The following is a 14,223-nucleotide window of genomic DNA, read 5'->3' on the forward strand; positions in this document are numbered from 1 at the left end:
TATTGTGATTTGTGGTGAAAGTATGGAGCAGGTTAAGAAGACCCTGGAGAGGTGGAGGTATGTGCTGGAGAGAAGGGGAATGAAAGTCAGTAGGAGTAAGACAGAGTACATGTGTGTGAATGAGAGGGAGGGCAGTGGAGGGGTGCGGTTGCAGGGAGAAGAGGTGGAGAAGGTGGAGAAGTTTAGGTACCTGGGGTCAACAGTGCAAAGTAAAGGAGAGTGTGTTAGAGAAGTGAAGAAAAGAGTGCAGGCAGCGTGGAGTGGGTGGAGAAGAGTGATAGCAGGAGTGATTTGTTATAGAAGGGTATCTGTGAGAGTGAAAGGGAAAGTTTATTGGACTGTGGTGAGACCTGAGATGTTGTATGGTTTAGAGACAGTGGCATTGAGTAAAAGACATGAGGTGGAGCTGGAGGTAGCAGAGCTGAAGGTTTTCGTTAGGAGTGATGAGGATGGACAAGATTAGAAATGAGTTTATTAGCGGGACAGTGCATGTAGGACTTTTTGGAGACAAGGTGAGGGAGGTGAGATTGAGATGGTTTGGACATGTGCAGAGGAGGGACATGAGTTATATTGGTAGAAGAATGCTGAGGATGGAGCCACCAGGAAGGAGGAAAAGAGGAAGTCCAAGGAGGAGGTTCATGGATGTGGTGAGGGAAGACATGCATGTAGTTGGTGTGAAAGAGGCAGATGTAGAGGACAGGGTGGTATGGAGACGGATAATCCGCTGTGGCGACCCCTAATGGAAGCAGCCGAAAGGAAAAGAAGATAGATGGATGGATGATTAAACACATCCTGCAGCTGTGTTTTGGTTCATTTGCAGTGGACGAATAGTGTTCAGAGGAAGACCTGCCAGCAGAGCGCTGCAGTAGTACAGTCTCGAAATTACAAGAGACTGTACAAGTACCTGGGCAGCCTGTATGGACAGAAATGGTCGAATCCTTTTGATGTTGTAGAGAAGAAATCAACACAAACGAGCCACAATAGTAACATGTGAGGAGAAGGACAGTTGATTGTCCATAGTTACCCAAAGGTTACGAGCAGTGGCTGAAGGTGAGAGCAGAGAGTCATGAAGAGTTATTCGGAGATCTTGACCTGGAAATAAATTACCTGGGATGACCAGCAGTTCTGTTTTGCTGGGGTTAAGTTTTAATTGATGAGCACTCATGCATGAAGATTTGTCCACCAGATCCGGGCAGAAGCTGTGGTATCTGAGGGAGGGAAAGAAAATATGTGTTGAGTGTCTTCAGCATAGCAGTGGTAAAAAAAAAAAAAAACATTTGAGGATATGACTTCAACAATAGAATGGGTATAGAGAGAGAAAATGATTATTAGCGACCTTCCAGGTAGGAAGCAAACCATTCCCCTGCTGTTCCATGGATTCCGAGGCTCCAGAGGGTAGATAAGTGTCGAATGATGCTGAAAGGTCAAGGAGGATATGTGCAGATGACAGCTTCCTACCTACAACTTTCCCTCTACTCACACTAACCCTAATGAGTAAATGAGAAAATTCCTTGTAGGAAGCCTTGAGCGGAACCAGGCTCAAAAAGAACCCCCCATCCTCACCTTGGTGCCACCTACAATAATAATCCATGCCAAGATACACATCCTCCTGAGATTTTAATGACCATCTTCTCTCCTGCTCTCCAGACCAGATTATTCAATCTGTTTTCCCTACATCATGAAGTTTTGATCAAACCACGTGTTGGTCTTGGGGATTGGAACCATTAAGGTGTCACAATGGCTTAGTACTTCAATTGCCATGAAGTTTTGCACTCGGGTGTCCATCAGTATATCAGTCCATCAGTGTCCACCTAGATGAGAATGGCTTCTCTCAAGTTTCCTTCCACAGACCTTCTCATGGAGTTTTCTCCTAGTTTTCTCAATAAATGTAGACTTATAAAGACTAAATTGTAGAAACTGAATTGATTTAAAATTCGTTCCCATTTTACAAAGAACAAAACAGTCGTGACATGTCGAGCATCAACAGCATGAACTTCTTCAGCAGTTTGAGCTACAGAAGCTCGTCTGTTAGATCGGACCACACGGACCAGCCTTCGCTCCCCACGTGCATCAATAAGCCTCGAACGCACGTGACCCTGTCGCCGGTTAACTACTACTGATGAACGAGATTTAAAGAGCCGAGTCACTAAAATGATCCGATCTTTCGATCACTTTTTTATTCAGTGTATCAATAAATATGACTCACTAATAAAAGTCATTTCTTTTGGATCCCAAATGAGTCCTTTGCCATTTTCACCAAAAACCTGTGATTTCTACCTGAGATGATTTACACTTAATTAATCCTAGAGGCAGGATGTGTGGGGGATTAAGGGGGATTTGGATAGGATGGCGGGGTAAGAGGAGTCGGTTTATTGTGGTTGGGTGGGGGGGGGGACGATAAAATTATTCCATAGTGTGTTTTAATGTAAAGTTAAACAAGTGAACACTCAGAAAAACAGGAAAAAGGAGTAAAAACATTTATTATGCAAATCTGCATGAAGGCAACAACAAATTACACAGGTTATATACATGTACAACATACATTCATGTGTGTGTGTGTGTGTGTGTGTGTGTGTGTGTGTGTGTGTGTGTGTGTGTGTGTGTGTGTGTGTGTGTGTGTGTTAAAGAGAGAGAGAGAGAGAGAGAGAGAGAGAGAGAGAGAGAGAGAGAGATGAACAATTCAAAGTGCTTGATGAGGAAATGAGGAAATGAGGAAATAATTTATGTATAAAAATAAATGAATTTATATCGGCTCCATAGAATAAGTTTAGGTCACGTTTATGTTTAGATTTTTATTATCATTTCATAGCTTTTAAAGCTTTATTCTCTCCACCTGCACACAAAAGTGAAATTCGTGAAGGTCTTCAGGACTGAGAGGATGAGTTTGAAGTTTGCATCATTATATTATACTCCATCTGGTCAATTCTTCTCATGCATCTCTGCACCCACTCGAGTTCAGGATCTACACACACCTGACGGCTGTTCTTCAGGGTAAAGCTGCAGATTAGAGAGAAGATGTACATCAGTGTAGAACTGCAATAAAATCAGAAAATCTCACACACACACACTCCAAACCTCCACCATTATATACAGTTATATTATATTACACACAATTATACAATAATAATGCACATGAAAATGATCACTTTTTATTATTATTCATTACAATCAATAAAAAGCACAATGAGGAGGTGAAAACTTACATGACTCCAGATTTTGTACACTGACGGTCTGTTACTTTATACCCTGTAATGACTCTGATAGGGATTGGAGTTCTCTGGTATTTGAAGCAGCATGAGTCTGGTCCATTTGAGTCTTTAAGAAAACATTTCCACATTCAGTTCTGTGATTAAATATTCAATAATTCGATATTAAACACTTTTATATTCAGTATAAAATGCAGGTCTGATGTATCTGTTAAACTGTTGTTGAATCCTGGATACTGATTGGTTGCCAGTTGTTCAATAATTATGCAGAACAGCAGCTCTGACAGTAGTGCAGGTTTATACTGTATTAATGCTCTCGTTCTGATACGTCATCGTTTCTGGTTGTTCTTTAATAGATTAAAATTGTAACGGTTGACAAATTGCTGTGGTTTGTGCAGAATAAAACACAAAGTGCTGTTCTAGCAAAATCCCCATCACTACTACTACTACTAGTAATAATAATAATAATAATAATAATAATAATAATAATAATAATAATAATAATTTCCATCTTACTTTGGGCCTTTGTGAAGAGCTGAAGGCAGGCGAGAACCAGCAGGCCCAGTAGGAGACCACGAGAGATCATGACTGCTGCTGATGGTGAAGGTGGTAATGATGCTGATGATGAAATTTGTGATGCTCACGATGTGAAGAAGATTGGAGCTAAAACCCACTAATGCTTCTGTTTATATAGCTGGTTAAAGGAGGGGCGTGTGAAGGTGTGTGTGTGTGTGTGTGTGTGTGTGTGTGTGTGTGTGTGTGTGTGTGTGTGTGTGTGTGTGTTTTTTTTTTAGCTGATGACAAAGTTCCATTTTGAGAGCCTGAAATAACCAAACCCCCTCTATTGACAGGAAGCTCAGCTGTGGTTTATATCTAAAACATTCAGTTTCAAACTAATTCAACACTCAGTAAACCTCAAATCATCTCAAACTACTTTTTAAATCCATCAAATAAAATACAGGTGCATAAAATAAAGTGGCGTTTTATTGGATTTAAATACTGGAGTCCAAACTGAAATACTATCAAATTATGTTGAAAAAATACATATAAAAGAGTGAAAAGTGGAGTTAAAAAAAAAAAGAGAGCAGAGGGATGGATAGAGTGAGTAGGGGGTGTGGACAGAGAGAGTGGGGGAGGTGTGGACAGGAAGTAAATTAGGTCATTGGTTTCATATAATATATAGAACAGTTTTTAGTCAAATGAAAGGAAGAAAATGTAAATTGTTCATGTCATGGAGCCTCTTCACTAAGTTTGCTGCTGAGACCAATGTGGAGATGTTTGATTATCTTGCACAACACCGTGTTTTTAAAAAAAAAACTAAATACAACAAATGGTGCATGCCTGTCATCAAGCACGGGGATAAAGGTGTGATAATAATGGTAACACTTGTAAACACAGGACCTTGGAATTTTGTAGTCATTGAAACAATGAAAGGCTTCATTTTATTGCAGTACATGAAATAAAATGGAAGTAACTGAAACACATTTAAGGTCCCACAGTTTACTTAATGGGAAAAATTACTACAGATTAAAATCTGTGTTTTTGTTCTCACTTGAGGTCATTGTGAGGACCACTCACTTTGATTTCAAGTTCCATAGTTGGTTTTCCACCCCGTCAGACATCAAATCAACACTTTGAGCACTTTGTCAGTGTAGAAATTAGGAGGATGTCAGTTTGAAGGGAAATGTTAGGGCAAATGTGTGCCAAAGATCACACAAATGTGTAGTTTGCTAATGTTCTGTTTCACTAAGTGGTGGTGGTGGTGGGTTAAAGAAAATATTTATTTTTGGAGTCCTTGCCCCTGGGTGAACAAGTTAAGACCAGTTCTGGCATCCAACAGAGAGCCATAAGTTTTTTGTTAAACTGCAGATTGAGAAAGAGCACTACTTCCAAGCTGTACTCCAACCCAGGTGGTGGACCGGCAGTTGCTGTTGAGCATGGTCCAGCCAACTGCAGCCTCAGCAGTCCCCCACATTGTGTTGGATGATTACATTAAGGTTTTCATTGTGATGTTTAAGCATTCAGCTGAAATGTGGGACAGCCCAGTCTTAAGAATGGGTGATATGATACTGCTGCTTTCTCACTCAGCTCATATCCCAACAACTACATACACTATAACTTCAAGAGTGGAAGAACTTCAATGGAAGATGACGAGAGATCAGGAAGGCCTTCGAGTTCAACCCCAGAAAATGTCATAACCATTTGGTAGCTTGTACATGACAATCGTCTGAGAAAAATCCACAACATTGCTGCCATTGTCGGTGTGATAAAACGAACAGCTCAGGAGATCCTCACTTGTGATTTGAATGTGCACCTTGTTGCTGCCAATTCCGGCCACAGGCTGCTGACATTGTAGCAGAAGGAACATTGAAAGTTGAAGGTGCCGTGGGTTAGATGTCCTTAATGTCAAAGATCATTACCGGTGATGAAACCTGGATGTACGGGTATGTCCCTGAGACAAAGCAACAATCTTTAGAGTGGAAGAGCCCATCAGCTTCCCTACTGTAAAAGGCGGTGCAGGTCCGCAGCTCAACCAAGTGCATGCTCATTGTCTTTTCTGACATTCACGGCATTGTGCATCGAGAATTCGTCCCCAGGGCCAGACCATCAATACCGAGACCTGCTGCCAGGGTTGAAGGCATCTGAGGGAGTTTATTTGGTAAAAGAGACAGAGCTAGAACAGAGCAAAACTTTTTGATACCACTTCGTACATTTTGTATGCCACAAAGAGAATATTATTAGCTATAGTAATTATTGGCAACAGCACATTCCATATCTAAGAACTGTTCTGAGATTTTGAAGGCATGGAGGATTCATGGTATACCTAAAAGAAAGTGTACGTTTGGGAAGTTTGAAGTATAATATCTGGGCTTTTGATTGGAACATGTGGACGTGCAGCCCAAAATGAATAAAATTGCAATAATTGTCGGCCTGGTCGAGCCCCAAGGCCTAAAGGAAGGAGCAGTTTCTGGTGCTGGCAGGCTTTTATTATAGGTTTGTGTCGAATTATGTTGTTGCATGTGCCAGTTTGTGAAGTTAGCAGTACCTATAGAGTTGCTACTAACAAGTGTTCTCTGTTTTACTGAGTGCTTGAAGGTATAAACAGAGTGTGTGTGTGTGTGTGTCTGTGTGTGTGGGGCTGCCGGGGTGGGGGGGTTGGGGGGGATGTCGGCTTGAGAGAGAGTGCATGTGGCTATGTGTGCTTGAAACTGAACTGTGAAAGTGAAAAATTAGTGTGCCAATATAAAGCCTGCTTCTGTTTGGTAACCCGCTGTCTGCGTTCAGTTTTCTCTTCTGTGTGCCATGGAGTTTCTTAAAACATTCCTGAACAGTTTGCATTTGTAGGAGGAGCACAGAATCCTGCTGAAAGAAGACACTGCCATGCAGAACAACTGAGTTCTGTTCTACATGTATTTTGACTATTTTTTTGTTAGACACTAGAGTTCTATCCTCCAAAGTAAGAACTGCTGGATGTTAGACACATGGCACTTCTCCACCTTCTGCTTGAGGAGCCCCACAGGTGCAAGGGTTTAGGTCTGGAGACATACTCAATCACCTTCAGCAACGTCAGCAAGGCAGTTGTCAACTGGGCTTTTTTTAAAGGTCAATATTATGTTGAAAACTGCAGTTCAGCCCAGTTTCTGAAGGGAGGGCATCATGTTCTACTTCAGAATGTCACAGTACATGTTGGAATCCATATTTCCCTCAATGGACTGCGGCTCCCCAGTATCAGTAGCACTCATGCAGCCCCAGACCATGATACTGCAGGAACTGCATCGAATGCTTTGGGAAAGAGTATACAATACTGCCTGTCTGACCAGTCCCTGCCCAGTGTGTATAAGCACAGCTAGGACACAACTACAGTCCAAATCCATCCTCAAAGCTCCCGTTCTTACTCCGTAATTTCATGGAACCCCAGGGCGTTAATGAGAAACCATCCCCAGAATCCCAAAAATGCCTGTAGAAAAACAGGTTGTGTGAGGACAATGGGCACCTTGGGGATTTAACCCATTTTAGGGTGCAAAAAAGCACTGCCGATGCCTGAAGTGAACTCCAGAAAAGAGGGGTCACTGAAAAAAAATGTCACCAGTGGATCTCTGCCCGCAACAGATCCAACCATTTGGCGAATTGTCCTGGAGGAATTCCAGCACTGAACCAACCGGGCAGTGAACTGGATGCAAAAGGTGATGCTTAAACCACACATACAACAGGTGACATCTTGCAGTGTACAAGTGAGGAACAACCATAGGGGACAGTGTGACGTCTGCTGCCATAAGCCGGAGCAGTCCCTGGAACTGCTTCACAGTTAGTGACTTACCTTCTCTGACTTCTTGGCATTCAGCCGAAATCCCAGCACCTTCATTCGTGAGAGAATGACATCTCGATGTCAGATCGCTAACTGCTCTGATCGAGCTAATATCAACTAATTGACGATATATTTAAGGAGAAACTCTGTATGATGGAGAAACTCTGTATGATGCTGGCCACTGTTCTGTAACACAGTTTCAGGGTGTTACTAATCTTCGTTTAGCCTCAGCATCTTTGTGGAAAGCAAAACATTCCAATTCTTAAATCCTCAGAAAGTCTTTACCATGAGGTGCCATTATGAATATTAAATGGTCAGTATGAGAGAATTGAACTCAAAGCACCAAATTTTACCTGCTCTAATACAAGATCCACACATTTGTATGGTCTTGTCAAGCAAACAAAGCCCTGAACATGATGAATAGGACATGTGACTTTGCAGGTTTACATGACATACAGCTGTTATCACTTAGGGTGTACTCACTTTTGTTGTTAGTTATTCCTCTGAAATATATCCAAGTCCAATTTCTATAGTATTGTCCCTTGGGAAGATACTAAAATGGTTGCTGAAATGTGAGGGGTGCACTTACTTTTGTGACATCAGTGGCAGGTGGTCAGGGCCAGCAAAGCCTTCTCTGCTGGCCTAAACACTATCAGAAGCACTGACCTATGTTTACAACCTAAATGCTAATATTTGTTCCATGAAATTGTATGAATTTATTTCCAACAGTTTATTCTCTTTATTTTGTAGTGTTTCTCTCGGCTGCACTGCTTCCAGTATGTTTATGTGAATGTTAGATTTTTTTGTCCAATCAGATTTCAGCCTTTATGTGCTGCCATGTCAATTTAATCTGCCCAGAGCCTTCAAAGTCAGTACTGCTGGCCTTTTTACCATAGTCTCCTTCAGAAATAGCTCTGGTCTTTAATCAGATTTCAGATTCTCCTCACAGAGCAGCTCACTGGCCCAGAGTAGCGTCAGCATTTTTCCGTCCTCTGATTGGTTGGTCAGAGGGAAACTGTTACAGCCGAGTTCGACTGGTAAAAAACGTGTGTAGCTCTGCACACATTAATACATCTGAGTTTTTATTTTTTTATGCCTACGAAGGAAAATAAATTAATTTGGTCTCGGACATACTTAAAAATCCCTTTCGAAGAAAAGCTAGACATGGTGAGGAGGTCGGCCAACCCTGAAGCTAGCTAGCGTGTCTCAGCCCAGGAAAGGGTTTGTTCTCCACTTCCAGACCAATGAATACGAGCCGTACTACTGAATTATAGCCTCTGAGGGGCGCTGCAAATTATGAGTCTGCATCTCTGGGGAGTAGGTTGTATTTTATTTAAGTTTTTTTGTCATGTTATTAGACAAATGTTGATTCTGAACTGCTCCAGATGTTGTAGGTGCACAGTTGTGGTTGTAGTGTAGAGGTTTGGAGTCTTCACTGTGTTTGTTGCTTTAGTAAAATGGTTTTCACATCTATATGTGAAATGTCTCTCTCTCTGTAAGGCCATGCGTTGTTCTAATGCGTTTTTGTATTGTATTGATAGTTTCTATAATTGTGACGTGTTGTGGTATTAAGGGGTGAATTAAGTCAGGAAAGTCCCCACTGAAGGCCCAGGAACCAAATGCACAGCCCATAATTGCTGTGGATATATATATATAAAATTCCATTTACCCATCTGATCCATCCAAACTTTGGGTCAATGATCCAAACAAATGACTGACTTTGTTTAGCTGCAATTTTCTGCCATAAACATAAATATTTAATGGTCATATTTAGAGATATACAGTAGGTCACATCATAATCTCTGATATTTCTGGGACACCCAATCATTTTCACTTTCTTCTCTATTTGTAAAACACTTCTCACAGTAGAATGGGGACTTTGATAAAATGCTAATGTTTGTGGTCAACAGGATCCTGTGTGTGATAGCGTGTGTGTGTGTGTGTGTGTGTGTGTGTGTGTGTGTGTGTGTGTGTGTGTGTGTGTGTGGTGGAGGGTTATGGGTTGTAATGGAGTGAAAAGTTGAAATGGAGCTTGCAAATAGCACCGTTTTGACTACAACAAAAGAATATGTTTACATTAGCATCTCTCTAAGAGAATAATGCCGATCGCTAGCAAGCTAGATCAGGGTTATTCGAGTAACATAGTCATGATTCCTAAGTGCATTAGCATTAGCATTAGCATTTTTGACACTTGTTTTGTACTTTATACATTTAGAATCAGACTCAGGTGTGAAAGAGCATGAACTCATAGTTAGGATCTGCTACAGAAGACACAAAAGGTTTCATGTTTAGTGCTAATCGGACATGTTCTCTTTTTAAGTGAATTAACCTTCTGTATCTGTCCCACAGTCTGCCAGATGATGACCTCTGAACTGATGGGTCAATGAACACCACTCAAAGACCCCCCTGCTGGGCCTTTAAACACAAAACAATAAATCTTCCTCATGTGTTTTTAGAACTAATAGTGGAGGCATTTTGTGTCTGGTTTGTCCATCCGTCCATCCATCCATCCATCCGTCCGTCCATCCATCCATCCATCCATCCATCCATAAAACTGTCCATTCAAGATTCTCATTAGTGTGATGTCTGAAGAACAAATTGTTGAATGTTTGTAGGAGTTGTATGGAATTATTAGAGGAGGTTGATTAGATGTTGGGATTGAGCCATTCATGGTCAAGGTCAAAGCAAGGTCAGAATTGTTCTTGCTCTATTTCTAAAACAGTTCTCACAGTAGAAAGGGGACTTTCTCATTGTCTTGGTGATGGCCTTATAACCCTTCTCAGATTACTGAGTAGCATCTGTTTGTTCTATGAGGTCATGGTTGATGTCCTTTCTTCTTGGTACAACGTGGACACACACCTGTGTGTCCCAGAACACCAAAACTGCTTTAATATGAGGTCTTGTGCTCAGGATGTCAGATATTTGCACTGGAGACTTATTTTTAAGAACCAATAATACATTAATATAAACCTGTATAAACACACACACACACACACACACACACACACACACACACACACACACACACACACACATATGCAACCCCTCACCAGTTTTTCTAAATATAAAAGGTGTGAATTTTCTGCATTAGTTTAAGATAAAGTCTATGACCTTTATATGTTGAGGTTAGTTGCATTTTCAGAACATGCACACACACAAACACACACACACACACACACACACACACACACATGAATTTGCATTTTTATTTATAACAGGTGTGAAATTCCATTATATAGAAAGAGGTTAGAAAGAATTACGAGTAGGAACTTTTAGGACATGGGTGCACATACACACATTCTAAGTCCTCTTATTAAGTAAAGTATTACATTTATCATTTACACAACTGAGCAGTTGAAGATTGGGGGCCCTGTTTAAGGGACCAATAATGGCATGATCAGCAGTGCTGGTATTTGATCTTATAAAGTACAAGATCTTATCTATTGTACTAGAACTTCCCCAACAAACACCTTGGTGCATGTTTACATTCATGGCATTCGGTGAAACTTCATTATCCAGAGCAACGTATAATTATTCAGTGGTTTAGGGTTAAGGGCCTTGCTCAAGGGCCCAACCGTGTCAACTAAGTGGTGCTTCCAGTAGAATTCTAATGTCTTAACTAAAAGTAGTGATAGTAGCTCAGTGGTTTACTGTTGCAAACATTTGGTTTATGCAGATCTTTCATACCATATTCCTGGGTTCTATGTTGTGTTTTCCAACATCTTGGAAGGTACCATTTCGTAGCACTTGGTCTAGTCTGGTGCATTCACTTGAACTTAGAAACACAAACCTGTTCCAGCATGGCAATGCTCATTAAAGCGAATTCTCTGATCTCAACCCTACTGAACACCTTTGGGATGAATGTGAACGCTGACTCCACCCGAAGCCTCCTCACCTTCGCACCTACATCAGTACCTGACTTTACTAACGCCCTTGTGGCTGATGAACAAAAACGTCCACAAGCACACTCCAAAATCTAGTGGAACATCCCCGGATACAAAGTCTAATGCCTTAACCACTAGGCTACCTAAGATACCAGTGATCCTGTCCCCTTCTGCTTTCAGGACCTCCCTGAACCCTCCTTACTACTGGGAAACAGTTAGCTGAGGATGTTCCACATGGGCATGGTAATCACTTGAGATAGCGTGAAGATGGATTTGAAGCGTAATCACAATAAACAGTCTGTCACAATGGTTTTGAATTACTTCGAATAAAAACAGTCTGGTTAGGTCTGGTTCCTCTCAAGGTTTCTTTATCATCTTACTGAGGTTTTTTTCTCACCAAGTTTAGTAGATTGTAATCAGATTAAACTATTTGGGGGTGGAGGGGTTTTGAGGTAGAACTGAAGCAGGGGAAAAAGAACGAGGGGTAAAGTTTGATGCTGCTGCTGATGATGGTGGTCACAATGTGAACAAAATAAGTTTTATTTCAGAAATCACCTCAGCACTGGAATTAGAAGCTGACAGGTGACAGAGGGAGAGTGTGGTTTGAGAGAGCAGTTTGTAGTTGACACATTGTTCCACTGACTGAGAGATAACCATATTTAACATCTCGTATACAGGAAACCAGAACTGCGGTTATCACCATTAGCAAGAAAGATCTGCACATTTTACCACTTCATAGCCAATCTCCCAGCTGCAGTAAATAAAATCATCAAAATCATCAAAAATTGGAGAAGAAGAAAAAAATACAACACAATTACACACAATAGACAAGAAATAATCAAAAATTAGGATTGAACGTGGCTAATAATAAGCTTTGTACTCATTTATGTACTCATTTATTAGCTTTATACTCATTTATATTATTATTATATAAATATTTATTAATATTTAATACACAATTTTATTTTGTGTAAACTATAATTGTTTAGATGAATGACTTTATATAAAAAAAAGCAGGACACTGTGAGAAAATGCTAATGCTTGTGGTTAGGATCCTGTGTGTGTGTGTGTGTGTGTGTGTGTGTGTGTGTGTGTGTGTGTGTGTGTGTGTGTGTGTGTGTGTGTGTGTGTGTGTGTGTGGAGCTAGCATTTTTTGACCTTAACCACAGAGCATGCTCACATGAGCATCTGTCGTTTAAAACGAACATCATGAGAATATTATTGATATATTAGCAAACTAGATCAGGTATATTTTTAGCGTTAGCACATTCACACCTTGTTTTGAGGCATAGAAAGCAAATTTGTACTTCATACATCTAGGATCAGACTCAGTTGTGAAAGCACATAAACTCATACTGAGGATCTGCTGCAGAAGCCACAAAAGGTTTCAGGTTTAGTGCTAATCTGCCATGTTTTTTTTTCTTTCTTTCTGTGTTTGTTTCGCTTTATTGAGTCAATTAACCTTCTGTATCTGGCACGCAGTCTACCACGTGATGACCCCTGAACCAGGACCCTCGATGTGCACCACTCAAAGACCTTCTGCTGTGTCTGGGTTGTACATCCGTCCATCCATGTATTTATCCATCCAGCCATCTATCCAGCTGTCCATCCGAGATTTTCATTAGTGTGGTATCTAAAAAAAGGTAATAGCGTACAACAGCCGTACATGGTCAAAGTTACAATGGTTCTTCTTCAGTAGCTTCTTTCATGTCATGTCAAGTATATTTCATTTATCTTCATTTCACAACTAAACAGCTAAGCCTCTTGCTCATGGACCCTGGAGGGACAGATTGGTGTGGCTGGGATTTCAAATCATGACCTTTGGGGCCAAAGTCCAATGCTTTAACCACTAAGCTACCACCTTGGTGTTGGTGGTGGTGGCAAGGTGCCTCCTTTTGGCCTCAGGGTCTGCTTGTTCACAGTGCTCTAATCATCTCAGCAAGGGTTTTTAGATAGTTCTCCTAAACCTTGAGCTTAAACAAGCATGGGGTCTGTATTTGATCGAGACAACAAAGTATTTCTGGTTACTTCCTTGGGAAAAAGAGTGTCTGGTAAAATGCTAAATGTTATTGGATGAATCTTAACCCTGAACTTCTCCTGCTGCTGCATCCTTCCTCCAGTGTAAGTGGTTTGGAAGAATACCAAAGATTAATAATATGAACTTTAACGAAAAACCATCAACCAAACCGACGATTTGTTGAGAACACTTGGTTTCAGGAACAGTGTGTTTCAACAGAATTTCATCGATCTGTTTTTTTAAGTAATTCCGTTCTATTTTGAAATATTGCAAGTGTGTGTGTCTGTGGTTAAGTGGGTTTGTCAAATAAACCATGACCTAATTTACTTCCTGCCCTCCCCTCCCCCACTTTCCTCTTTTTATTTCCATTTTTACAAGCCTCTTAATTTCCACTCTAATTTTCTGATCACTGTATGTGTAGGAGACTGTGTGTGTGTAAGAGACTCTTTTAGAATAAAAATCACCTTTGGGGCTACCCTACGATGAGTAAAACTAAAACACTAAAAATCACAGACCTCTTACCCCCCTGGTGACGGGCGCAGGTAAGAGGACAACTCTATTCAAAGAAATAGTGTTTGCTTTGAAATTTCTGGGTAAGACCTGGAACCTGTCAATGAAGTCTTCTTTCATTGTTCTCCTGACCCCACCCATGCTAAACAGGGTATATGCAGTGCACATGGGTGCCACATATGGAGGGGGGCACCCTTACATCCACCCCAAGACCCAAACAACTCCCCCACGCACAACACAATGCGGCAACGCTCTGGTTCTGTCATGGCTGGTTGAATTTCTGGGCTTTGAGAACTCACA

The 14,223-nt window shown here is 41.0% G+C and overlaps 1 long non-coding RNA gene across 1 annotated transcript; it reads right to left on the bottom strand.

Annotated features, from left to right (window-relative positions):
- Positions 1-2,454: 2,454 nt before the first annotated feature.
- Positions 2,455-3,875, bottom strand: LOC310725927. Its single transcript, XR_014533559.1, has 3 exons — positions 3,723-3,875; positions 3,204-3,315; positions 2,455-2,997 (listed from the first exon to the last, which is right to left on the bottom strand). It is a non-coding gene; the product is annotated as an uncharacterized lncRNA (long non-coding RNA).
- Between the last annotated feature and the right edge of the window lie 10,348 nt (positions 3,876-14,223).

The sequence above is a fragment of the Silurus aristotelis genome, assembly GCF_946808225.1.
Source record: "Silurus aristotelis genome assembly, chromosome: 5".
Classification (NCBI taxonomy): Eukaryota; Metazoa; Chordata; class Actinopteri; order Siluriformes; family Siluridae; genus Silurus; species Silurus aristotelis.